Here is a 21,652-nt window from a genome sequence, read left to right as displayed (position 1 = left end):
CCGACTTCAGCCAGGTCACGATCTCGCGGTCCGTGAGTTCGAGCCCCGCGTCAGGCTCTGGGCTGATGGCTCAGAGCCTGGAGCCTGTTTCCGATTCTGTGTCTCCCTCTCTCTCTGCCCCTCCCCCGTTCATGCTCTGTCTCTCTCTCTGTCCCAAAAATAAATAAACGTTTAAAAAGAAAGGTAATTCTACCTAAATGATGGAGGAGGAACTGTTCATTCGAGTTAACCAGTACATGGGGCCCATCTCTCAAAACAGAAAAAATACATTGAGACAAGCTACCAGGCAGTATTTTTGTGGAAACGGCATCATGCTTGGAACCGGGAGACCACGATTCAAACCCCAGGCTCTTACGTCTCCTCCATGGGTTTTTTTGCAAGTTCCCAATCCACCTTAAGCTTCACTATTGCCACCAAAAAAAAATGGAGCTAACAGTTTTAACGCAAAAATGGCACTCCAGAAAATGTGAGTGGAATATAAAATTAAACAAAGAAGGAAAAAATCAATGCCCTTCTTACATGTTATATAGAAGACGCACATTATATATAAAATATATATACATATCCATATCTTTCAAATATAGAACTCATAAGAGCGCCATGTTATCTATCACTGTGGACTATTAGTGCTGAGAGGGACTTCAGGGCTTATGAGTCTGGAAGGTTTCAACCTGGAGCCAAGCAGTTCTAGAAGCTCCATACGAAGCCAAGCAGCCTTCAGATGTGAGGTGAATGCCTGTAGTATTTGTCCTCCCAGTATCCATTGCCCCTTCTCATGACAACAATATCCTAATTTCGTTGAGGGGAGCCATCCCTGTTGCACTCTCCACATGGTTCAGGTGGGGCTTACCCACCCCGTGTTACAGTGACAGGCGCATGGCCAGTCCGGCATCCATCCCACCATCTCTCGACAGGGATGGCCTCAGCTCTGGCCTGGACTTTTTATAGAACCATGAGAAAGAGTTGTGCTCTCCTTGGTGGGGTTGCTCAGCTGGCAGAAGATGGACATATTTGCAATGACCTGGGGAGATCTTTCCTGGAAAGAAAGCAAACAACTCAGCAGCACTAAGAGGTAGAGAGAGATAGGCTCCTGAAGGCGTCCTCTGGGCTCCTGGGTCCAGCCGTGTCTAAAGCTAGAGCTTCTCCAAAACTTTTGAGCACTATGAACCATTACATTGCCTTTCGGTATAGGCCACTGTGAGCCGGGTCTCTATCATCTGAGACCAAAAGACTGCCCAGTACAAGAGATTTCATGAATTCCTTGAAACGGTAGGCAAATTTTATATAAATACGCATAGATATATTTTCCCAGAGAGAGGATCTGTGTTTTTAACAAGTTCCTGAACTAAAAAGATTAAAACTGACCATTCTGATCCAATGCTCATATTTTTCAGATGAGGAAGCCAAGAATCAAGTCGAGGGAGTAACTTGCCTCAGGTCACATGGCAAGTTGGTGACAGAACACGGAACAGAATCAATTCTGCTGACTCAGCCTACCCTTACACCTCCCTCCTCCCCAGTGGAGCTCACCTCTGGCCACTCACGATCACCATGTGTAGGTTCTCCAATGTCCAGGGATGCACATCCGAGCCCTGTATTTTTTGAAGCCTCCTGGAAAATTCTAATGTGCAAGGAGGATGAGAACCCCTGCCTTACAACATGAAAACAATGGTGAGGAAGTACACACAACCCAACTATTCCAATATTCATTCCCCATTAAATAAATACATTACTTACATAAAATGAAATATCTTACTCTTCGCCAGCACTGCAGTAGGTGTTGAGATGCAAAAATTGAAAAAAAAATACAGGACCTCCCCTGAAAAACAGTTGATCTCTTGGGTAAAACAAAACAAGAACAATCCATCCAAAAAATGGCCACTTTTCATTGGCAACAGAATGGAATTCTTGGCAGCCTTAGCTTCAAACTCTCAGCCACCTAACTCTCTCTTGGTCTCTCAAATTAAGTAAACAGTTCCTTCAGAAGATACGGTCGAGTGTTTGCATCTATTTGAAACAGTCCCATTTAGGGAACGTATGGCATTTGAGTACATTTACAAAAAGGGTAGAATTTAAGGGTAACGTTTTTGTGCAATCAAAGTTAAATTGCTGTCGGTGTAAAATAGACCGCTGTATTAGTAAGATGTTTTATGTAAGCCTCGAGGTAATCACAAAACAAAAATAAAAGATAGATTCACAAACAGTGAAGAGAAGGGAATCAAAGCATACCACTACAGAAAATCATTAATTCACAAAGGAAGGCAGCAAGAGAGGAAGAAAGGAACAAGGGACTACAAAACATCTAGGAAACAAGATGGTGTTAGTAAGTCCTTCCATATCAATAATTACTCTAAAGGAAAATGGATTGAATTCTCCAGTCAAAGGACACAGAGTAACTAGATGGATTTTTTAAAAAAACAAGACCCAGCTATCTCTTGCCTACAAGAGACACATTTCAGCTTTAAGAACACACATAGGCTCAAAGTGAGGGGGTGGAAAAAGATAGTTCATGCAAGTGGAAATTTAAAAAAGAGCATGGGTAAGTTCACTTTTATCAGACAAAAGAGACTTTAAGTCAAAAACAGTAACAAAAGACAAAGAAGGTCATTATATAATGATAAAAGAGTCATTCATCAAGAAGATACAACAATCATAAATATATATGCACCCAACAGTGAAGCACCTAAGTATATTAAGGAAATACTAACAGATATGAAGGGAGAAATAGTCAACAATACATAATAGTAGCCGACCATAATACCTCACTTCTACCAATGGATAGACCGTGCAGACAGAAAATCAACAGGGAAACATTAGACTTGAATATACTTTAGGCCAAGTGGACCTAATAGACATCTACAGAACGTTCCATCCAATAGCAGAAGAGCACACGTTCTTCTCAAGTGCACACAAACATTTCACAGGGCACATTTCTACACACCAGCAACAGAGAGGTGAAAAGGAGAACGAGATCCCTGCTCTCGAGGAACTCACATCTAGGGCAGAAGTCCATCCTGGGAAATTTTTATGTCAAACTTGGCAAAGGTGGATGAAATTAAGACAACAGAGGTAGAAATTATACAGATAATAACATTGGCACCTCATACCTGTAACCTTCTCCAGAGGCTTGCCCTTGAACAAATTAGTCACCTCACTTGGAGATGCACTATGGGCAGTGACAAAAGATGCCTGACCCACTCAACCCACATGCAGACAGGGCACAACCCAAGCTGGGCCAGTACTTCCGTCCCACATGCCTGGTCCCATCGCAGCTGAGAAAGCCACACCTGAGATGGAGTGACACTCTCTAAGCCACACTGTTATCTGTGCTGGGAACTGGGATAGAGATACAAATGTAGTATTTCTGGAGCCCCTGAGTGTCTGCCCTGCCAATCACCCCTCTCCCATATGGAGGTCCTGAAAGATAGATCTACCAGAGAGAGTGGCCATCTAGAAAATTAAATACCTTACAATGATCAGCGGGGCCAGTGGCCAGCAGCTGAGTTCAGCATTTTCTGTTAAAGATGAATTTAAAACACAAGTTAGGCCAGAAACTGAGTATAGCATCTCACAAAAAATCCACCTCCAAATTTTGACTTCTCCCACTTGCTTCTTCCACATGTAAGGAGCCAAAATGTGGGGCTGGCACTATGTTAACATGGCTTCATTAATACCGGTTTTCTAAATGGAAGCAATACAATTTACAAATGAAGTTGCCTGCTAGCCTTTTCTATTTGGTACAGCTCTGCTATCTGGTACAGTAGCTATGAGTTACAGGAGGATATTTAAATTTAAAGTTTAATTAAAATTAAAAATTCAAGTCTTCAGTCATAGAAGCCACCATTTCAAGTGCTCGACAGCCACACATGACCAGTGACTACCATATTGGACCGTGCCAATGTAGAACATTTCCATCTTTGCAGAAAGTCACATCGTACAACCCTGACCATGAGGAGGCAACAGGACAAGAAATAAATGGTCTGTCTCAGAGGGTCAGGCAAGGCTCCGTTTACCCAAGCAGCCTCTGGGAGAAAAAAAAAAAAGGGAAGGTGGAGAGACAGTCAGGAAAACTTATCCACATCCCTTAACACACAAGTGAACCCACTCGGTAACGAGGCAGCCTACTCTGTGCTTTGGGGTCCAACCCATAAATGCACATCACCCCTTCATGGAGAAACAGGTGGGACCAGGGGCAAAAGATCCTCTCTGTTTTCATGGTGTGCATTTGAGACTGCTATTAACCAAAACATTACATTTTTTTAATGGAGTGATTTATAGCATGAACTAAGTTCACTTGCCATCCATTATAACTATGAAATCACAGAGAAGGACTGATGGATCCAGCTAGGATCAGGTGCTCACCCTTGGGTCAATCTCCCTTGAGGGTTGGAACAATATGGCAGCCAAAAGGGTGGCTATGTGATTGAAGCATGACTGCTACCCTTGGAAATCCTTCCACAACGGGCAGACAGAAGTCAGAGGTCCTCTACACTAACTTCACATCCCTCATTTCACTTCTTGCTTTGTTTAGCCAATCTTGCCTTGCTTATTCCTGATCTTTGAGATTTTGGAGGACAAGGATCCTGTTTCTTCCACCGTGCCCACACATACCTGCTTCATGGTTGGTTCTCACTCCTCAACAAATATTTAACTGAATGATAGTAGATGGCATCTATTGAGTCCTACCTTGGGCCTGGGACAATGCTATGTGCTTCATACATGTTAACTCATGTAAGCATTACAGCAACTTTATGCGATGGATTTTATTTCCCCTATTTTACAGGTGAAGAAACTGAGTCTCATCAAAATGAAGGAACTTGCTCAAGGTCGCAGAACCAGTAAGTGCTGACTGTGGGATTCAAACTCCCACCTATATGACTTTTCATGCTGCTAAATATTTAAAACCGGATGCGTGAATGTTAGCAGAAAGTCTTTGATAAACACCAGTAACTGCTCACAAAATCATTGTCTAAAATGAATTCTACCAAAAAGCGGATGCGTGCAAGGCCACATTCAGGATGACTTCTGAGTGCTATAATTGATGTCTATTTTCTGTGAAGACAAAGCCACATTCACATGATATTGAAGGAGCAAAAATGTGGCCTGGAAGTATGTTAAACACAGCTTAGTTAATAATGATGGTCCAAATGGAAATAATAAAATTATGAATGAAAGTATCTTCCAGTGTTTTCTACTTGGCACGCTCAATCGAATCTTCATTCTGTAGTTGACCTCCGAATGTCAGCAACTTATAGTCGGTAGTTGACATACAATTAGCATCCAGGGTGCCCTGTAGCTAATATTCCTTTACATCAGCTAGCATATATTTCTTTCTTATATTGCTGGGGCCCCTAGCTAAGAGCAAATGCTACACCTGCCTTCCTCAACTCCGTATTTTCTCACTCAAATAATCTTTGAGTGTCTGCCTCTGTCCAATACCCTTCAACAAGTGGCCTGCCCTCTGACCTGCTCACTGGTCCTAGAACAGGTCCTGCACATTGCTTCTTCTTTGCTCATGCTGTTCCGGTAGTATTACTTTCTTACCCTACCTAGGACTCACCTATTCCTATGCTTTCTTCAAGGACCAATGAAACCCACACAGAGTGAATATGAGTATGGCTAACTCTTGAACAGCACAGGGGGTTAGGAGCACTGAGACCCCCCATGCAGTTGAAAATTTACACATAAATTTTGACTCCCTAAAAACTTAACTACTAATAGCCTACTGTTGACTGGAAGCCTTACCGAGAACAGAAACAGTCAACTAACACACAGCTTGTATATGTATTATATACTGTATTCTTACAATAAAGTCACCTAGAGAAAGAAAATGATAAGGCGGGGTGTGGCTGGGGGTTGTAGCTGGTTGAGCTTCTGAGTCTTGGTTTCAGCTCAGGTCATGATCCTAGGGTTATGGGATCGAGCCCCGTGTCAGGCTCCACACTGAGTGTGCAGGCTGCTTGAGATTCTCTCTCCCTCTCTATCTGTCCCTTCCCTAATAGTGTTCTCTCCCTCTCTCTCTCTCTCTCTCTCTCTCTCTCTCTAAAAATAAAAAAAAATTAATTTAAAAAAGAAAAAAGAAAATGATAAGAGGGGAGGTTGGTGGGAATATGGGTGAAATAGGTGATGGGGATTAAGGAGCACACTTGTGATGAGCATTGGTTGACGTACGGAAGAGTTGAATCACTATATTGTACATCTGAAACTAACATAATACTGTATGTTAACTAATTAGTATTATAAAACCATAAAAACTTTCCTAAAATTAACTAATATAAATAAATAAAATTAAAAAACAAAAAAAATGGTAAGGAAAATCCATTTACAATACTATACTGTATTGGCCACACAAACAAACAAACATATAATTGGATCCATGCAGCTCAAACCGTATTGTTTAAGGGTCAACTGTAGTTTAATTAGTCCTCTGCTATCACTGCCATAGGAGATGTTTAATATTTGCCACAGGAAGTGCCAACTTACTATAAAATGGAAGCTCCATTTCCAAGTTGTACTTTGTATCGGTCAGTTTTCACTGAATGACAAGAACACAAAGATATAGAGGAAGGAAATTCTAGGGAGAGGAAACAGCAAGAAGAAAGAGCCTGAGGTAGGAATGAGCTTGGTTTATTCGAGAAAAGGGCCAAATGCCAGCATGGTAGGAGCAGAGTGAGTGGGGAAAATAGTGGAACAAGATGAGCTTAAAGAAATGCTAGGCGGAGGGGTGACAGGGGGCGGGGGGGGGTGGGGGGGGGCTGCCTGGGTGGCTCAGTCGGTTGAGCATCCAAATTCAGCTCAGGTCAGGATCTCATGGTTTGTGAGTTAGAGCCCCGCGTTGGGCTGTGTGTTGACAGCTCAGAGCCTGGAACCTGCTTCGGATTCTGTGTCTCTCTCTCTGCCCCTCCCCTGCTCACACTTTGCCTCTCTCTGTCAATAATAAATAAACATTTTTAAAAATGGGAAAAATTTTAGCAAGAAAAAAAAAGAAATGCTAGGGACCCATGTTTCTTCTGTGCCACCTGTTATAACTTTGTCCTCAGTTTCTCCATCTGTAAAATGGAGTTACTAACCATCGGCAGCTTTTATCTATTAGGATCTCTGCAAGAAGTCTGTGCAACAGGCAGGGGAGGCATTGTCATTCCCCCTTTACAGGTAAGGAAACAGAGACTTGGAAAGTTTAGCGGCTTTGCCCGGAGAATCAGGACTCACAGTCAAGGCTCCCGATTGCCGTTGCCATGCTCTTCCCCATCTGTGAATTTCAATGACCGCAAGCAACCCTAAATTCTGAGGCAGGTCTTTACAACTTTCAATTCTTTTTAAGAGGGAATTAACCCCAGTATTGTGGATAAGCTTAGAGCCTCCTATGGTTTTTATTTTTAATTTAATTTGTCGCTTTACGTACTTATCTCTCCTACCAAAACGTGAGAGGTCAAAATGTTGAAACTGCGCTGCAGAACTTGGGTGGGCAGAAAAGTCGGGGGTGGAGTATATGGGGAGGGACACCAACAGTGCCCACGTATCCAAGGTCACACAGCTTGTCAATTGTGAGGCTAGAATTTGAACCAAGAGGAAAGTGTGGCCTGTTTCCAGTGATTGGGACGGTGCATGCGGAGGACCAAGGAGGGTGCCTGACCACGGTAACAGCTCAGTTAACTTTAGCTGCTGTTACTGTCTCCCACAACCACGCTGTTAGAAGGGTCTGTCACTATGTCACTAGTCAACAGCCATCTGGTCCAATGGCCAAGAATCCACCCAAAGATCCACAGAATTAGAAAGATCAGGTTGTGAGGATGCCAGAGCATTGCCATCCCATGAGTCCTCCCTCCCTAACTCACACAAAAGCCTGGCAGTCTCACCCTATTTCTCGGAACAGAGTCTGCTGGGGACCGGGAAATTAATCAGACTTCATCAATTCTGCAGAATAAACCATGGTGTGTTTACCGTTGCACTCAGAGGCGTTATCATCAATCACCGAAATCAAAGCTCACCTGTCTGAGCAGAGGCGAAGCCTGCACTGGAGCCCCTGGAGCGGGTCACAGCATCAATGGCTTCCCGATGGTTTCCTTTCTTTCTGAGCCTTTCTGGGACCAGCGGGACCAGTTACCCAGTGCTCCAGTTTGATCATTAACAGTCACGAACATCAGCCCAGCAGTTTGGAAGGGGCTCTCGTGCAGTGCATTTTTGCTTGGAATAGGTAAAGACTAAGCTACATTCAGAGGAGATGGGAAGTTTGAGGGGCGCTGGTTTGTTTTTGATTTTTTTTGAGCCACAGCTTCTTAAGTCAAAGCCCGAATACGCATGAGAGATCTAGAAAGGATTAGTGATGTGTCCAAAGTCACATAAGCCCTTAACGGCGTATCTGGGACCAGAACTCAGGACTCCTGACTCTCAGTCTACAGCTCTTTCCACACCAATGCTTCGGCCTAAGGGCTTCAGGTTGATCAGAATACGCTCAAAAATATTTACTCCCACCTGGGAAGAGTACACTGCCTACCTTGGTCCTGGCTACGTGATTTTCTTTGGCCATTAAGTAGAAGCAGACCTGCAGGCAGAGACAGAAGTGTGTCTTCATGGTTAGGTATGCTTTGCCTTCGAGAGAAGACACTACCCCAAAGAGCCCCTGGGTCCAAGGGAGATGAGACACCCATGGAGCAAACCCAGACCCAGACTTGCAGCCTAGAGGCACTTAGTCCCACTCCATCTAGATCAGCCGGTCCCCAGCTGACGCACAGACACAGGAGTGGAATAAATGCCTGTCTCTGAGATTTGTGTAATTGCATATGATGCCACAGTAGTTGAACGGCTCAGGGCTCGTCCTGCAAACAAATGCACAAAATCCCTGTGATGCAAAACGATGCGCTAGAAGGAGACTGGGCTTGGGCAGAGTTTAATTTGAATCTTGCCTTGGGCATTGATTTAGTGACTTTGGGATCTCAGGAAAATCATTAAAATGCTGAGACTCGATTTCCTAAACTCTGAACCGAAAGTAGTATTTACCTATAGGGGGATGCTATGCGATGGCGTTTTGGAGTGATGGGGGTCCAGAGCTGATGGCCAAGAAAGATTTCCTGAAGATGTCTTTGGTGCAAAAAAGGTGATTTTACTAAAGCCCGGGGACAGGACCCACGGGCAGAAAGAGCTGCACTGGGGTTGTGAGGAGTGACTGGTTATATACTATGGAGTCGGGGCAGGAAAAGACAAAAGGAAGTTTCTTAAAAGGGATTTTCGTATGCTAAAGAAGACTCGAAGATTCCTGAAGGCCTAGCTATCACCAAGCTAAGGCTGTTTTTCCCTCTAGGAAAGCATTAAGACAGTAGCGAGTTCCTAGAGATTAGGCTATTGATAAGATATTTGTAAATTGATGGAGACTATCAGTTTTTCCTTTGTTTTTGGGTAGCCAGGAGTGTCTGAGAAATACCATACATAGCACATCTCGTGGGGGGAGGGGATGTTGTTAGCTTGTGCTTTGCCCTCAACTTGCCTTATGCTCCCTCATCATTATGGACTGAATCATGTCCCTCCAGAAATCATATTGAAACCTAACCCCCAATGTGGCTATATTTGGAGATGGGGCTTATAAGGACATAATTAAGGTTAAAGGAGATTATAAGGGTGGGGCCCTGATCCTGTAGGATTAGTGTCCTTATAAGAAGAGATACCAGAACAATCTCTCTCTTTCTCCCTCTCCCTCCTTCCCCTTCTCCCCTGCCCCTCCCCCTCTCACTCTCTCCCACTAGGTGAGGACATGTGAGGACAGGTGAGAAGGGCTGGAAGAGCTTCTAACCAGGAACCCAACCCTGCTGATCCTGGACTTCATGAGAAATCTCCAGATTTCTCTGGAATCCAGAATCACGAGAAATAAGTTTCTGTTATTTAAACCACCCATTCTGTGGTATTTTGTTATAGTGGCCCAAGAAGACTGACACAGGGGATGATCAGAACCGGAAATTCAGAATTTTACATTGGCTGCCTAGCATACAGTGGAGTTTAATGGCAAACCTCTAGCCGGAGAGTTGAGACAAGGTCAGTTGTAACTACACTGAAAATCAGTGTGTAAGAAATGCATTCTCCTCCAGTGTGGTCCTAGAACCCTGAATTTTAGCTAGGCACATTACCCAACATAAGAACTCTATTTTCCATATTCCTTTTAGGTAGTGTGATTTGGCTATGTGACAAAGTTGCCCAAGAAGACATTGGCAGAAGCATCATGTACAGCATCCGAGAGATGTCCATAAAAAGAGAGGGGACACCCTTCCCCCCCTTCCTCATTCTTACCGGCTTGAATGCACAGTCGATAGCTGGAGCTCAAGCAATCATTTTAGAGTAGGAAACCACATGCCATGTAATGCAGAAAAGAGAGAAAAGGGGCCTATGTTTTGACATCTTGGTGCCAAACTTGGACAATCTGCCTATGGACTTCTTTAATGTAAGAGAAAAGTGAACTAACTTGTTTAGGCCACTATTATTTAAGGCAGCCCTACTCAGTATCACTTGGGAGCTTGTTAGAAATGCAAATTCTTTTTTTTTTTTAATTTTTTTTTCAACGTTTATTTATTTTTGAGACAGAGAGAGACAGAGCATGAACAGGGGAGGAGCAGAGAGAGAGGGAGACACAGAATCTGAAACAGGCTCCAGGCTCTGAGCTGTCAGCACAGAGCCCGACGCGGGGCTCGAACTCACGGACCGTGAGATCATGACCTGAGCCGAAGTCAGACGCTTAACCGACCAAGCCACCCAGGCGCCCCAGAAATGCAAATTCTTGGTTCCCACTACAGACCTCCCTAATCAGAATCTCTGGGGCCCAGAAGTCTGTGTTTTACCAAGCTCTCCAGGTGATTGTTGTGCTCTCTAAAGTTTGAGAGGCACCGATTTAGAGTTTTCCAGCGCATACACCTAAACTGATAGCTGATAAAGTAGTCCTAAATTGCAGGTTTTGTCAAGGACTTGGTGAAGGCTTAAAAGGCACATGATATAAAGCCAGGAAGGATGGCAAAGCCAATAACCGATAGTGTCAAGATTTAGAATGATCTTGACAGAGTGGAATACTGGACAAACGCCAAGAAGATGAAACGTAATGGGGATATATAAAAAGCAAATCAAAATGTTATTTTTTTATTGAAGGAAATATAAAATGTTCTTCTGTTTGACTCCTTAAATTAACAAGAAGAAATGTAAAATTGCATATTTTAAAGTACAGCAAATAATGCTATAAATCCATGCCAATTATGGCTAGTGAAAAGAACAAGGGAAGGAGAGAAGATCCGGAAAGGGAAGAGCGCAGAACGCCAAGGAATAAAGAGACATAGTCAAGGACAGAGAGGTCCCTCCATGGGCTCATTCTGTGGATCCTGAGATGACCTTCACAGCTGGAGGTAATCATCATAATTAGCCAGATTATGTTGAAACTTACTATGTGCCAGCCGCTGTACTGTGAGTGATATGCAAATTTATTCTCTCAGGAACTCTGTGAGGTAAGAGCTATTATTATCATTGTTTTTCAGATACAGACGCTGAGGCAGAGAGAGGTTGAGTAAGTTTCCCAAGACCACACAGCTGGCACAAGGTAGAAGTGGGATATGAACCCAGGTGACCAGGGTTCAGGGCTGTGGCCCCTCAGTTGTTCTGGTGTCTCTAGGCTTTGCTGCTGCCCCACTCTTCTGACTGACTGATTACTTTCTACTGATTAAAGGCCTGCCATAAAAATAAGGAAATCCACTATCTCACATGACTGTTAAGTCCAGAGGTAGGGTGGGATCCAGGGGCAGCCTAATTATCAGCTCAAAGATGTCATCACAGGTACAAGTTTTTCCATTCCTGTGTGCTATTGTCCTGAGCATCTGGGTTTATCCTAGAGCTGGATCCCCCTCATAGTTCCAAGACGGCGGCCAACAGTCTCGAAGCCTTGTGCTGTCTTTTTCGTGGCCAACAAGGAAGAGAAATCTGTGCCCTAAGCACGGAATATACTGGAATATAAGTCCTTTAATGCAGTTTTATTGTACCAATGTAGGCAAATGGCCATTCTTAGACCATAGGGGCCATCAAGGGGAATACTATGAATTGATTGTGATTGATTACTCAGGACCTACCCCTGAATTAGGGATGGGGCCAACCAAGTCAGGACTCTACGCTACCCAGGACAAATGGGTTCCACTATTTGTTGTGATTCCCTCTCCCTTTTCTTCTAAAGCAAATCAAGTTTCCTCATCTGTTTGAACCCTAGCAAAATAATAAAATACTGACAAATTCATAAAATATTCACCAAAGAGCAGCTAGGATATAAAACCATGATCCCCTCTTTCCAACTCTTCAACAGCCTTCCGAACCTTGTATTTTTGGGCTGAAGCCCTCTTGCTCTCCCTTGGCAGGTGTAATTGTGTTCGGTAAGGGGGGGGTCGCACGTGGTGGCGGTAGCAGGTGCTTTAGGAGGAAGGAAGTATCCAGCGTTTACTGAATGTTCAGGTGCCAAGAGTGATGTATTCTTGCACCATTGCTTCATTATTTATTTCAGTCATTACAAGGAGAGAGTATTATCCCCACGTGATACATGAGAGAACCAAGGCCCAGAACCATTGTGCGTTTGCTCATGGTCATTCAGGTAGTCAAGCGGCAGAGGTGGATTTCAAGCTCGAGTCTGTCTGATTCTATTACCCAAGTTCTTACCACCACACCACACGACCCAATCTGGGATCGTCTCCATTTGCCGACATGCTTAGCATCGAACTTTTTAACTGAGATTCCTTGGCTACGTCTCTCTGCTCTCTGGCTCATGTTAGTTGTGAGAACTACTCTCAGTTTCTAGCATACTTTATAAAAATTTCTCCTTACTGAACACTTACTATGTGCCAAGAACTGTGCTAACTGCTTTACGTGTACAACCTCCGTTTACCCTGTCGATAACCCTGTGATCCAGTTTATGATGCAGAATGCCTTTAGTTGCAAGTGGTGGAATCCAAAACCAAACATCCTGTGCCAATGGCCACATCCACAATTCTCTTCTAGTTACGACTCTCTCTAGACTTAATTGTGAGTATCTTGAATGTGTCTGGCTTCAGTAGGAGAATCACACTTACGATCTCTTTTTCCCTGAGCCCTTTTGTCCGACTGAAAAGATTTAATCGGTGCCACCTTAGTCAATTCAGAGGTTTTACTGGTCCTTGCCACAAAGCTGAATTTTAATCAGACTTTGTACCTTAAAGACCTCAGTTTTATCTTTGATTGTTTGGAAATCAGAATCAAGAACATCCCCTATTGCTCTGTCCTCACATTTCTGGACGTTTCTACTCCCTTCGATCTCCCCAAAATGGACCACTCTTTCCTAAGCCCAACTCTCTCGTATGGCACCATGGGCGTGTGAGTCACATTCCGTTTCAAAACTTCTTGGCCTACAGCCACAAACTTGTTCAGTGATCACAGGGGACACTTCCACCAATGCCTCACCACTAGATAACAGGAGGTGCCATTTTTCCACCCTTCAATAACATAGTTTTTGGTGTCCCACTCCCAAGCCCCAGAGGTAATGTCCCCATAATTTAGGTTTTCTGCAATGGCAGCCCCTGAATTGTAAGTCCCAACTGCTGTATCAATCAGCCTCGCCTAAGTAGGCTGGAGTAGCCACAAACAAGCCTCAAATCTTTACAATAGGGAAGATTCTTCCTTGTTTATGCCCATGTCCTCTGGAGATGGGCTGTGATGTTGCTTCCTGTCTTCTTTATTCTAGAACTCAGACTGAACACACAGACACTAGCTGGGACAGGCCAGCCTGTGGCAGAGGAAGAAGAAAAATCGGGCACATGTTCCTGTGCTTAGAAATGGCATGTGTACTTCCCGTCACATGCCATTCACCCAAACAAGTTGTAGAGTCAAGCCTGACTTCAATGGGTGAAAAATCTTCTCTCCCAGGAAAAGGCAGCATAGAGACGCATGGTGAAGACAGCAGATGCTTTTAAGCAAATAATACAACCTACCCAGCAGTGTTCTGGTAAGTGTTTAACTGCCTTTGAGGGAATAAAAGCCTTGACTTGTAGCTTTTGCCGATTTCCATGGTGTAAATACTCCCTCGATGGCCAATTTCAAGCTACCAGTGTCCCTGAATGGATTAGGGAGAGGTGTGTGTAACGAGCTGTCATGAGTAGTGTGAGCAGAAAATTGCACAGAACTAAAGCTACCTTTCATATCAGTTACTAAGCAGACGGTCCAGTCATACCTGTGCCACAATACAAATACGAAATCTTGCTATGGGCTACAGGAAGGAAGGCACAAAAGGAGAATATTGTTTGATTCAGCACACACCTGAATGAGAGCTAAAACTAAGGATTTGCAGTAGGGCTGAGGACTTAGTCCACTCAAAATTAAGTCTTCATGTTATTTGCTATTCCTCAATTAATCGGTAAATTCAAGTGGAGAGGAAGAACGTGAGATTGAAATAAGAATCATCTTTTGCCTTTATAAATAAGATTCAGCCCCAGGTTCCTCCTTTGCAGAAATTCTTATTAAGGACTTGGCTCTCCTCCAAGAAAAATAAGGTAGCTATCATCCAGAACTCTTGCATTCCAAATGACTCCTGATAGAAGCTGCTTGGTGAGTATTCCTCTCTATTTTGGTATATGCTTACAATTTTCCAGTAAATTGTCTGTTGAAAATGTCCCTGAGCTTGGAAGTAGGCTCTAAGTTGTGGGTTTTTTTTTTTTTTCCAAAGATACTTTTTTTAAGCACCTGGGCATCACCACTATGGTGACATTGAGCAAGTTCCTTGCAAGCTCTGAATTTCTGTTTCCCCACCCATAAGATAGGGTAACAACTCCTACCTTGTAAGACTGTTATCAAGTTTAAATACCTGGCATACATAAAGCACCTCAAAGAGTACCTTGTACACGGCGGTCACTTGATAAATACTTATTATCACACATTACTAAGAATACTGATAAGCATTCTCATAATTATTATTGAGGCATGGGACCAGAGAGCTGGAGTCACTATTTTAAATTGTGCAGGCCTTAATTCTGTAGCCTCAGAGAACTTGGCAGGAGTAATTTGACCGTTGATTTTGAATGCATCTGACAGGAATGACTTTTGTAGCTCTCCTGGAAGCTTGGATACCATTGTCATGTGACAGAACTCACCTCTTTAGTTGCTAATGAATTATATCTACTGGCCTCAAGCTTGGCCCAAATTGTCCTTCTAACAGGAAAGACTGTAATGGTTTGCCTCGGGGCAAAATCTTGGCCTGAAGGGTGTGGATCCTGAGCCCCATCCTCAAAGAGAACGGAAGGCTCATTCAACCATGGCTCAGCCTTTCATCCGGATTCGGACATAAAACAACAAAAGGAAATTTCTGCCACCAACTCCACAAGAATTCTGGAGGAACTGAAGGGCCGGTCAAACACAGATGCCTGGCATGCCACGTAGGTTCATAGGACAGGCATCCAAAGAGATGGTGATGGTGATTCATAGAATGAACAGCCCACCATCTTTCCGGGATCAACTCATTCATTCTTCATGAGTTGCTGTAAATAGTCCAGATTTATTTATGCCTCTCAACTTAAAAAGACAATGATGAGGAAGATGCTGATGCTGGTAATGATAATAGTAAATAAAAATGGTGCAAGTTGCATTCTACTGTGTGTGTTTGTGTGTGTGTGTGTGTGTGTGTGTGTGTGTGTGTGTGTGTGTTTGTGAGATTCGATGTATGTATCTGTGTATTGGTTCTTCCCAGGTGGCTTTTTTTAAGCCAATTACCAGCTTGTAGAATTGCACATAGCAATGCTCTAGCAGCAACAGTCTCACATAGGAAAGCCATCAAAGGCTTGGAAACAATTTAATAAAGACTTCTGGAGACAGAGGCTCACTTAATTGGGTGTTCTAAAATTAAGAATTTAATGCTACCTGTATGAGCAGCTCCAAAAATTTGGGGTGCAAATATGGCCATGTTATTTACTTTTCCAATTAAGTCATTGAGTAACGCTTGCTGCTATAACAGATGAACCCCTAAATGTTCACCTATTTCTTGCTCTGTGAAATGTGAATTTCTTGCTCCAAGAGAAATGTTTCTAGGTGGAGATCAGCTTTCCTCCATAGAGTGATCCAGGGATCCAAGCCTGATTACACTCTCTTTCCTAGACAATGGACTATGGACTTATCCTGCCAAAGGTGGTTTCCCCTGGGCTCCCAGGACACCCTTAAAGCAGCCAGCTTAACTTTCTGGCACCTCTCCTGATAGAGCTAAATAGACCAAAAAAAAAAAAAAAGACAAGAAAAAATTATATGAAAGCCTTATATTCACTGGGACATCCTAGTATATTGGATTGTTTGAAGTGTCTGAACCAGATGTCATCTCTAGGTTGTAGGGGGTGAGTGTCTATGAATGAAACTTGATTTGGAGAATATGCTCATATGTAAAGTGTCATAAATAAACTAAGCCTTTATTTTTGGAGGAATCAGTTAATGTTTTTCCTAAGATTTATAATTAGTGTTCAATACATTTGTTGAATACACCCTTTTGAATCATGTCTGGAACTTAGATGCTTAGTTGTTGTTTATTAGAATAAATAAATGCATGATAGTGATGTTGATCTAATAAGCACTTTGAAATACGCCCACATCTTTAGATACAACTCTGTACGATAAAATTCATTGAAATTTTTTGAGATAAACTGGTAGCCATTCAATACATATTTATTTATGCATATTATCAAAGATAAAATCGGGATACCATAAATTGCCAAAGTAGACAGAGATGTGCCTGGTACATGTCCCTCAGGACTGCTAGGTATGTTTACGCAGGTTGAATACAGCCCCAGGGCGTTTCATTCACATAAGACTCCTGTATTAATAGCCCCCCTCCCCCCCCCCAGGGTTGTGAAGTGCGTAGTGAGAGCTCGGCCACTGGCTCCAATGCATCCGTTCAACAGGCTGTGAGGACAGACCAGCCAATTCACCTTGTTGATCACCAGGACTGATGCAGCCAGTCTGGCCAACTGGGGACACATGGGCTCTCACTTCCCCCCTACATTTTCCTCATTCACCATCTCCCCTCCCTACAAGTTTAGGTTCTGGTCAAAGATGTTGACCTTCCCAGAGAGGGGAGCGTGCCCTCCAACCAAGGCTGTGCTTATGGCCAGGGTAGAGCCCTACTCACACACCAGGGGCCTCCCAGTAATCTTGGAGCAAGAGAGTCCCTCAAGATCGGAACTGAAATGTTCTCCTCTTTGTAATGAGGCACTTACACAAATGCTCACCCAATGGCTTTTTTCTAACCCAACTTTTTATGCATTCCTTTTTCGATGCCAAGATTCAGCTTAGCTTTTCATGAACTGACAATGTCACTTATTCATAGACATTTTTGTTTTGCAGCCTCCATAAGGGCCTCAGCTGGGGATGTCATGTCCCAAAGGCCAACTTTAAACATTTTATCCTTGGGGTGCCAGGGTGGCTCAGTGGGTTAAATGGCCAACTCTTGATTTTGATTCAGGTGATCTCACCATTCAGAATTCAGATTCAAAATGATCTCACCATTTGTGAGTTTGAGCCCTGCATTGGGCTTTGCACTGACAGTGCAGAGCCTGCTTTGGATCCTCTGTCTCCCTCTCTTTGCCCCCCCCCCCGCCCCTGCCCCCTACTCACTCTCCCTCTCTTTCAAAAATAAAAGTTAAAAAATTTTTAGAAAACCATTTTAGGGGGCACCTGGGTGGCTCAGTCGGTTGGGCATCTGACATCAGCTCAGGTCATGATCTCACCGTCCGTGAGTTCAAGCTCCGTGTCGGGCTCTGTGCTGACAGCTCAGAGCCTGGAGCCTGCTTCGGATTCTGTGTCTCCCTCTCTCTGCCCCTCTGCCACTCACACTCTATCTCTGTCTCTCAAAAATGAATAAAGGTTAAAAAAAATTAAAAAGAAAACAACCATTTTATCCTTATATGCACAACATGTGTATTCTAAAACTAAGAATTTTGATTTCAGTTATGGAAAAATAAGTGTGAAAAACAAAGAGAAAGGAAAAATACGGCCCTTCCATTTAGGCCAACTAGTGCATATTCACTGCACCTAACGCAGTCACATTTCTTCTTGGTGGAGCAAAGGGAGTACCAATTTGTCTGCTAAAAAGTAGGAGCCTTTGGTCATGACAAGACAGGTGAGATAAGGAAAGATCGAAGTCCCAGCAGGAGCACCACCATCACATCTGTGGCAGCAGAATACCTCCCATAATAGTCTATTTCCAAATTAGATGAGCTGGTCACCAAATCCTGGCTTGGCCAACAGCTAATAGTGTGTGTGACCTTGGTCCAGTCACTTCCCCTCCTGAAGTTTTGGCTTCTTCATCTGCAGCATGTAGATAACATTCTACTAAACAGGATTCTTGGCGGACTGAGAGAATCCATGGAAAACATGAACTTTAGTCCCTGATTCATGCTTGGTTTTTAATACGTCATTACTATCCTTTCATCATTCGTTATTATTTTAAGTATCTACTCACTATTTCTGTAATTCCGAGCATGGCTCTGTGAAGACTCGAAGAGATGCAATAGCTTTCTCCCTCATGGAGCTTATAATACATTCATTTGCTCAATAAGCATTTATTGAGTGTCTATTATGTGCCAGGCACCCTGGTGGGTATTAGAGTAACACACGTGACTAAGGGAAGCCAAGGCCCCTGCCCTCAAGAGGCTCACATTCTAGTGGAGAAGGTAAGAGGTGACAATACATACAGCGTGTTTACAACACCCAGTAAGAAGGGTTACACCAGAGGCGTGCGGCCTGGCTGTTCCCATAGGCCTAGAGAGTGTAGATGCGATTTAGCCTGGTAGAGGGGCCTGAGCAGAGAATTCCAGCTAGGTGAACCTACGTGCACAAAGAACATGATAGGTAGGAGAAGCTGCGGGTTTTCAACACCTGTGGAGCAAAACAGTTCTTGCAGAAGCAGTGGGAGACACGGCCAAAGAAACCAGTTGAGGATGAAGCATAAAAAGCCACCGCAGAAGAGGTCTCTTTCCTGAAGAGGCAAAGAGGAGCCAAGAAGACAGTTAAGCTACTTAGGGGGAATGTGCTCAATTTTTCTACCTTTTGGAAACATCCTGCTCGAGTCTGGGGTAGGGTGGAAGTTGGGCTGGATGAGCCCGAGATAAGGTGAAAAGACTAGTTCCGTTTTTGTCCAGCTGAGAGAGACGAGGGCTCACAGCAAGGCAGTGGCCGAGGAGGTGGGGAGCCTCCATAGCTACCACCGCCATGTAGGAGAAAGATCACAGAACACAAAACAGACAGAATGGAGATGGGGGTAAACAGAATGATTCATGCTCCTGGGTGTTTGGCAGGGCCTCAAACATGATCAGGAATAAGAGGACTGGGTTTGGTGAGGACTTAGCACACATGTAGTGAGTTAAACAGCATATCAAGAGGAGAACAGTACTACATATAAAACACCACTGGGTTTTAGGTTATTGTGCCAAATTAGGACAAAGGAACAGATGCTATCTGTTCAGGTTAAGCAAACGATATTTGAACTCTTTTTTCAAGATTCCTCTTTGCACAATTTCCCCCCTTGTCTGGGAGCAACCTCGCTGATACACATTGGAGTAATTTCCCTGTTATCCCTTAACAGCGGCTGAAAATCTCATTCTAGGTCCACAGCAGCAGTTGTTAAGAAACTGTGACCTCTTCTTCCCTAGACTTCCTACTTCTCAACTCTGCTCAATAGTTTGTGCTATTGCCAAAGCCTTCTTTCATTGCATGAGTGTGACCATGTAATTTCTGGTGCATTTTTGAGTAGTCCAAGATTTATTGAGAATTCATAACTTCCCAGAAAGTCTTTGGGTCTGAGTTATAAATATAAACAAGATAAAGTCTGCCCCCAAGAACTTTATGAAATAGGCAGGGAGCCCATTCAGGCATTCAATAGCTAGTTGTTCCATAGCGTTGTGGTACTAAGGGAGACGTGGGAAATGCGCAGTGGAACTAGACACGATTCCTGCCGTTAAAGAGTTTTATGTCTGATGGAGAAGGCGAATAAATCAAGCCTTAAAGCAATGGGTGATAAGTGATATATTAGACATAAGATGCCTTGGGAGCACGGAATAGGAACAGCCAACCCGTATCTAGATGTTCAGAGAAGCTTTCTGTACATGACATGTCCATAAATCACAGAATACAAAGTCTACTAGGAATAGCGTCCAAAGAAAGGTATATACCAACTGCTCTGGAAAAGGGACAAGTTCATTCCGGCTCAGTGGATCCAGCAAGAGTTTTGGGAAGACACTACCTTTTAGTTAGATCTTGGAAGGGCCAAGTGAATTAATTCCTGCAAGCAAAGGAGGAAACATAAGGGCGTGTTTGGGGAATGGGGAGGTGTCCTTCACTAAGATCAGGTTTGGGGCTATAAGACACAAGGAGACAGACATACACTTTTTAAAAAGTTACAGTATAGGAAATATGGTCAATAGTATTGTAATAACGTATGGTGACAAACAGCGACTAGATTTATGGTGGTAAGCACTGAGCAATGTACAGAATTGTCCATCACCATTGTACATCTGAAACTAATGCAACATTGTATATCAACTAGACTTCAATGATAAAAATTAAAATTAAAAAAAGTTAACCGCAAATCGAGTTAAAAAGTACTACGACATTCAAGAAATACCATGAAGTAGTAAGCGATGAAGAGCTAAGCGAGAGGCAAAGGCTGGAAGCACAGGTTTGATGAACGGTGAGGTCATCAGTGTGTCTGAATCGTAAGGTGCCTGCACAGCCCTGTGGTCACAGGCTCCGTGTGGGCTGGAAAGGCATTCTTGCCTACCGGGGCGATGCTGGGTAAATGACGAGGGTTAACGGAGTTAATCTTTCCTCAGCTAGCCAGAAATCATGCAGGGCCTGGAGCTCCTTGCTACCGTGTGCACACTTTAACCAAAACTTCACTTGAAGTGTAGGGGCCCCGAAGGGAACTGAGTAAAGTGCCATTCTGTTGCTAGTTCAGGCGCAAATCAAGAAGCCGAATAACTGGCCTCCAAAAGTTGCACAAAGGCTATCGGCCCTTATGTCCAGAGTTCTAAGCCTCTTAGGGGTGAGAGTGGGGCCGGTGGGGAGTATGAAGGGATCCACAGACAGCAAAGGAGGGTCTTGGCGGGTGTTTCTGGATGGTTTTTTTTTTTTTCCCCATTCTCCCTAAGGGAAGGCCATGTAGGACAGAATATTGAACTTGAAGCCTGGGTCTCTGCCACTACCTGACCCTAACACTGAACAGACATTTAATGTTTCAGTCTCTGCATCCCATGTCCCCATTTGTAAACTAAGGTTTGTGTGGGTACCATACTAATAGCTAAGTACTTAGGGTTGACCATATGTCAGGTCAGGCGTTTCCTCTCTTTTTAACTTAAGTATAATTGACATACAGTGTTATATTAGTTTCAGGTATATTGACAGTGATGACGCTATGCTCACCATAATTGTACTTAGCATCTGTCACCATATAACATTATTACAGCATTGAGGATATCACGACAATATTTACATATGATGATAATTATAAATGACGGTACTGTTTATTCCACTTCTCACTTTATCCGCACAACCACCGCGGTAATTTTACTAACCCAATTTGACTCAGGACATTCAGTTCAGAGTGCTTAAGTAACACGTCCAAGGTCACACAGCAATAGCTGCACGGCCA

The sequence above is a fragment of the Herpailurus yagouaroundi genome, unplaced genomic scaffold (genome assembly GCF_014898765.1).
Source record: "Herpailurus yagouaroundi ecotype Mexico unplaced genomic scaffold, PumYag 186, whole genome shotgun sequence".
Classification (NCBI taxonomy): domain Eukaryota; kingdom Metazoa; phylum Chordata; class Mammalia; order Carnivora; family Felidae; genus Herpailurus; species Herpailurus yagouaroundi.
This window is presented reverse-complemented; position numbering follows the sequence as displayed.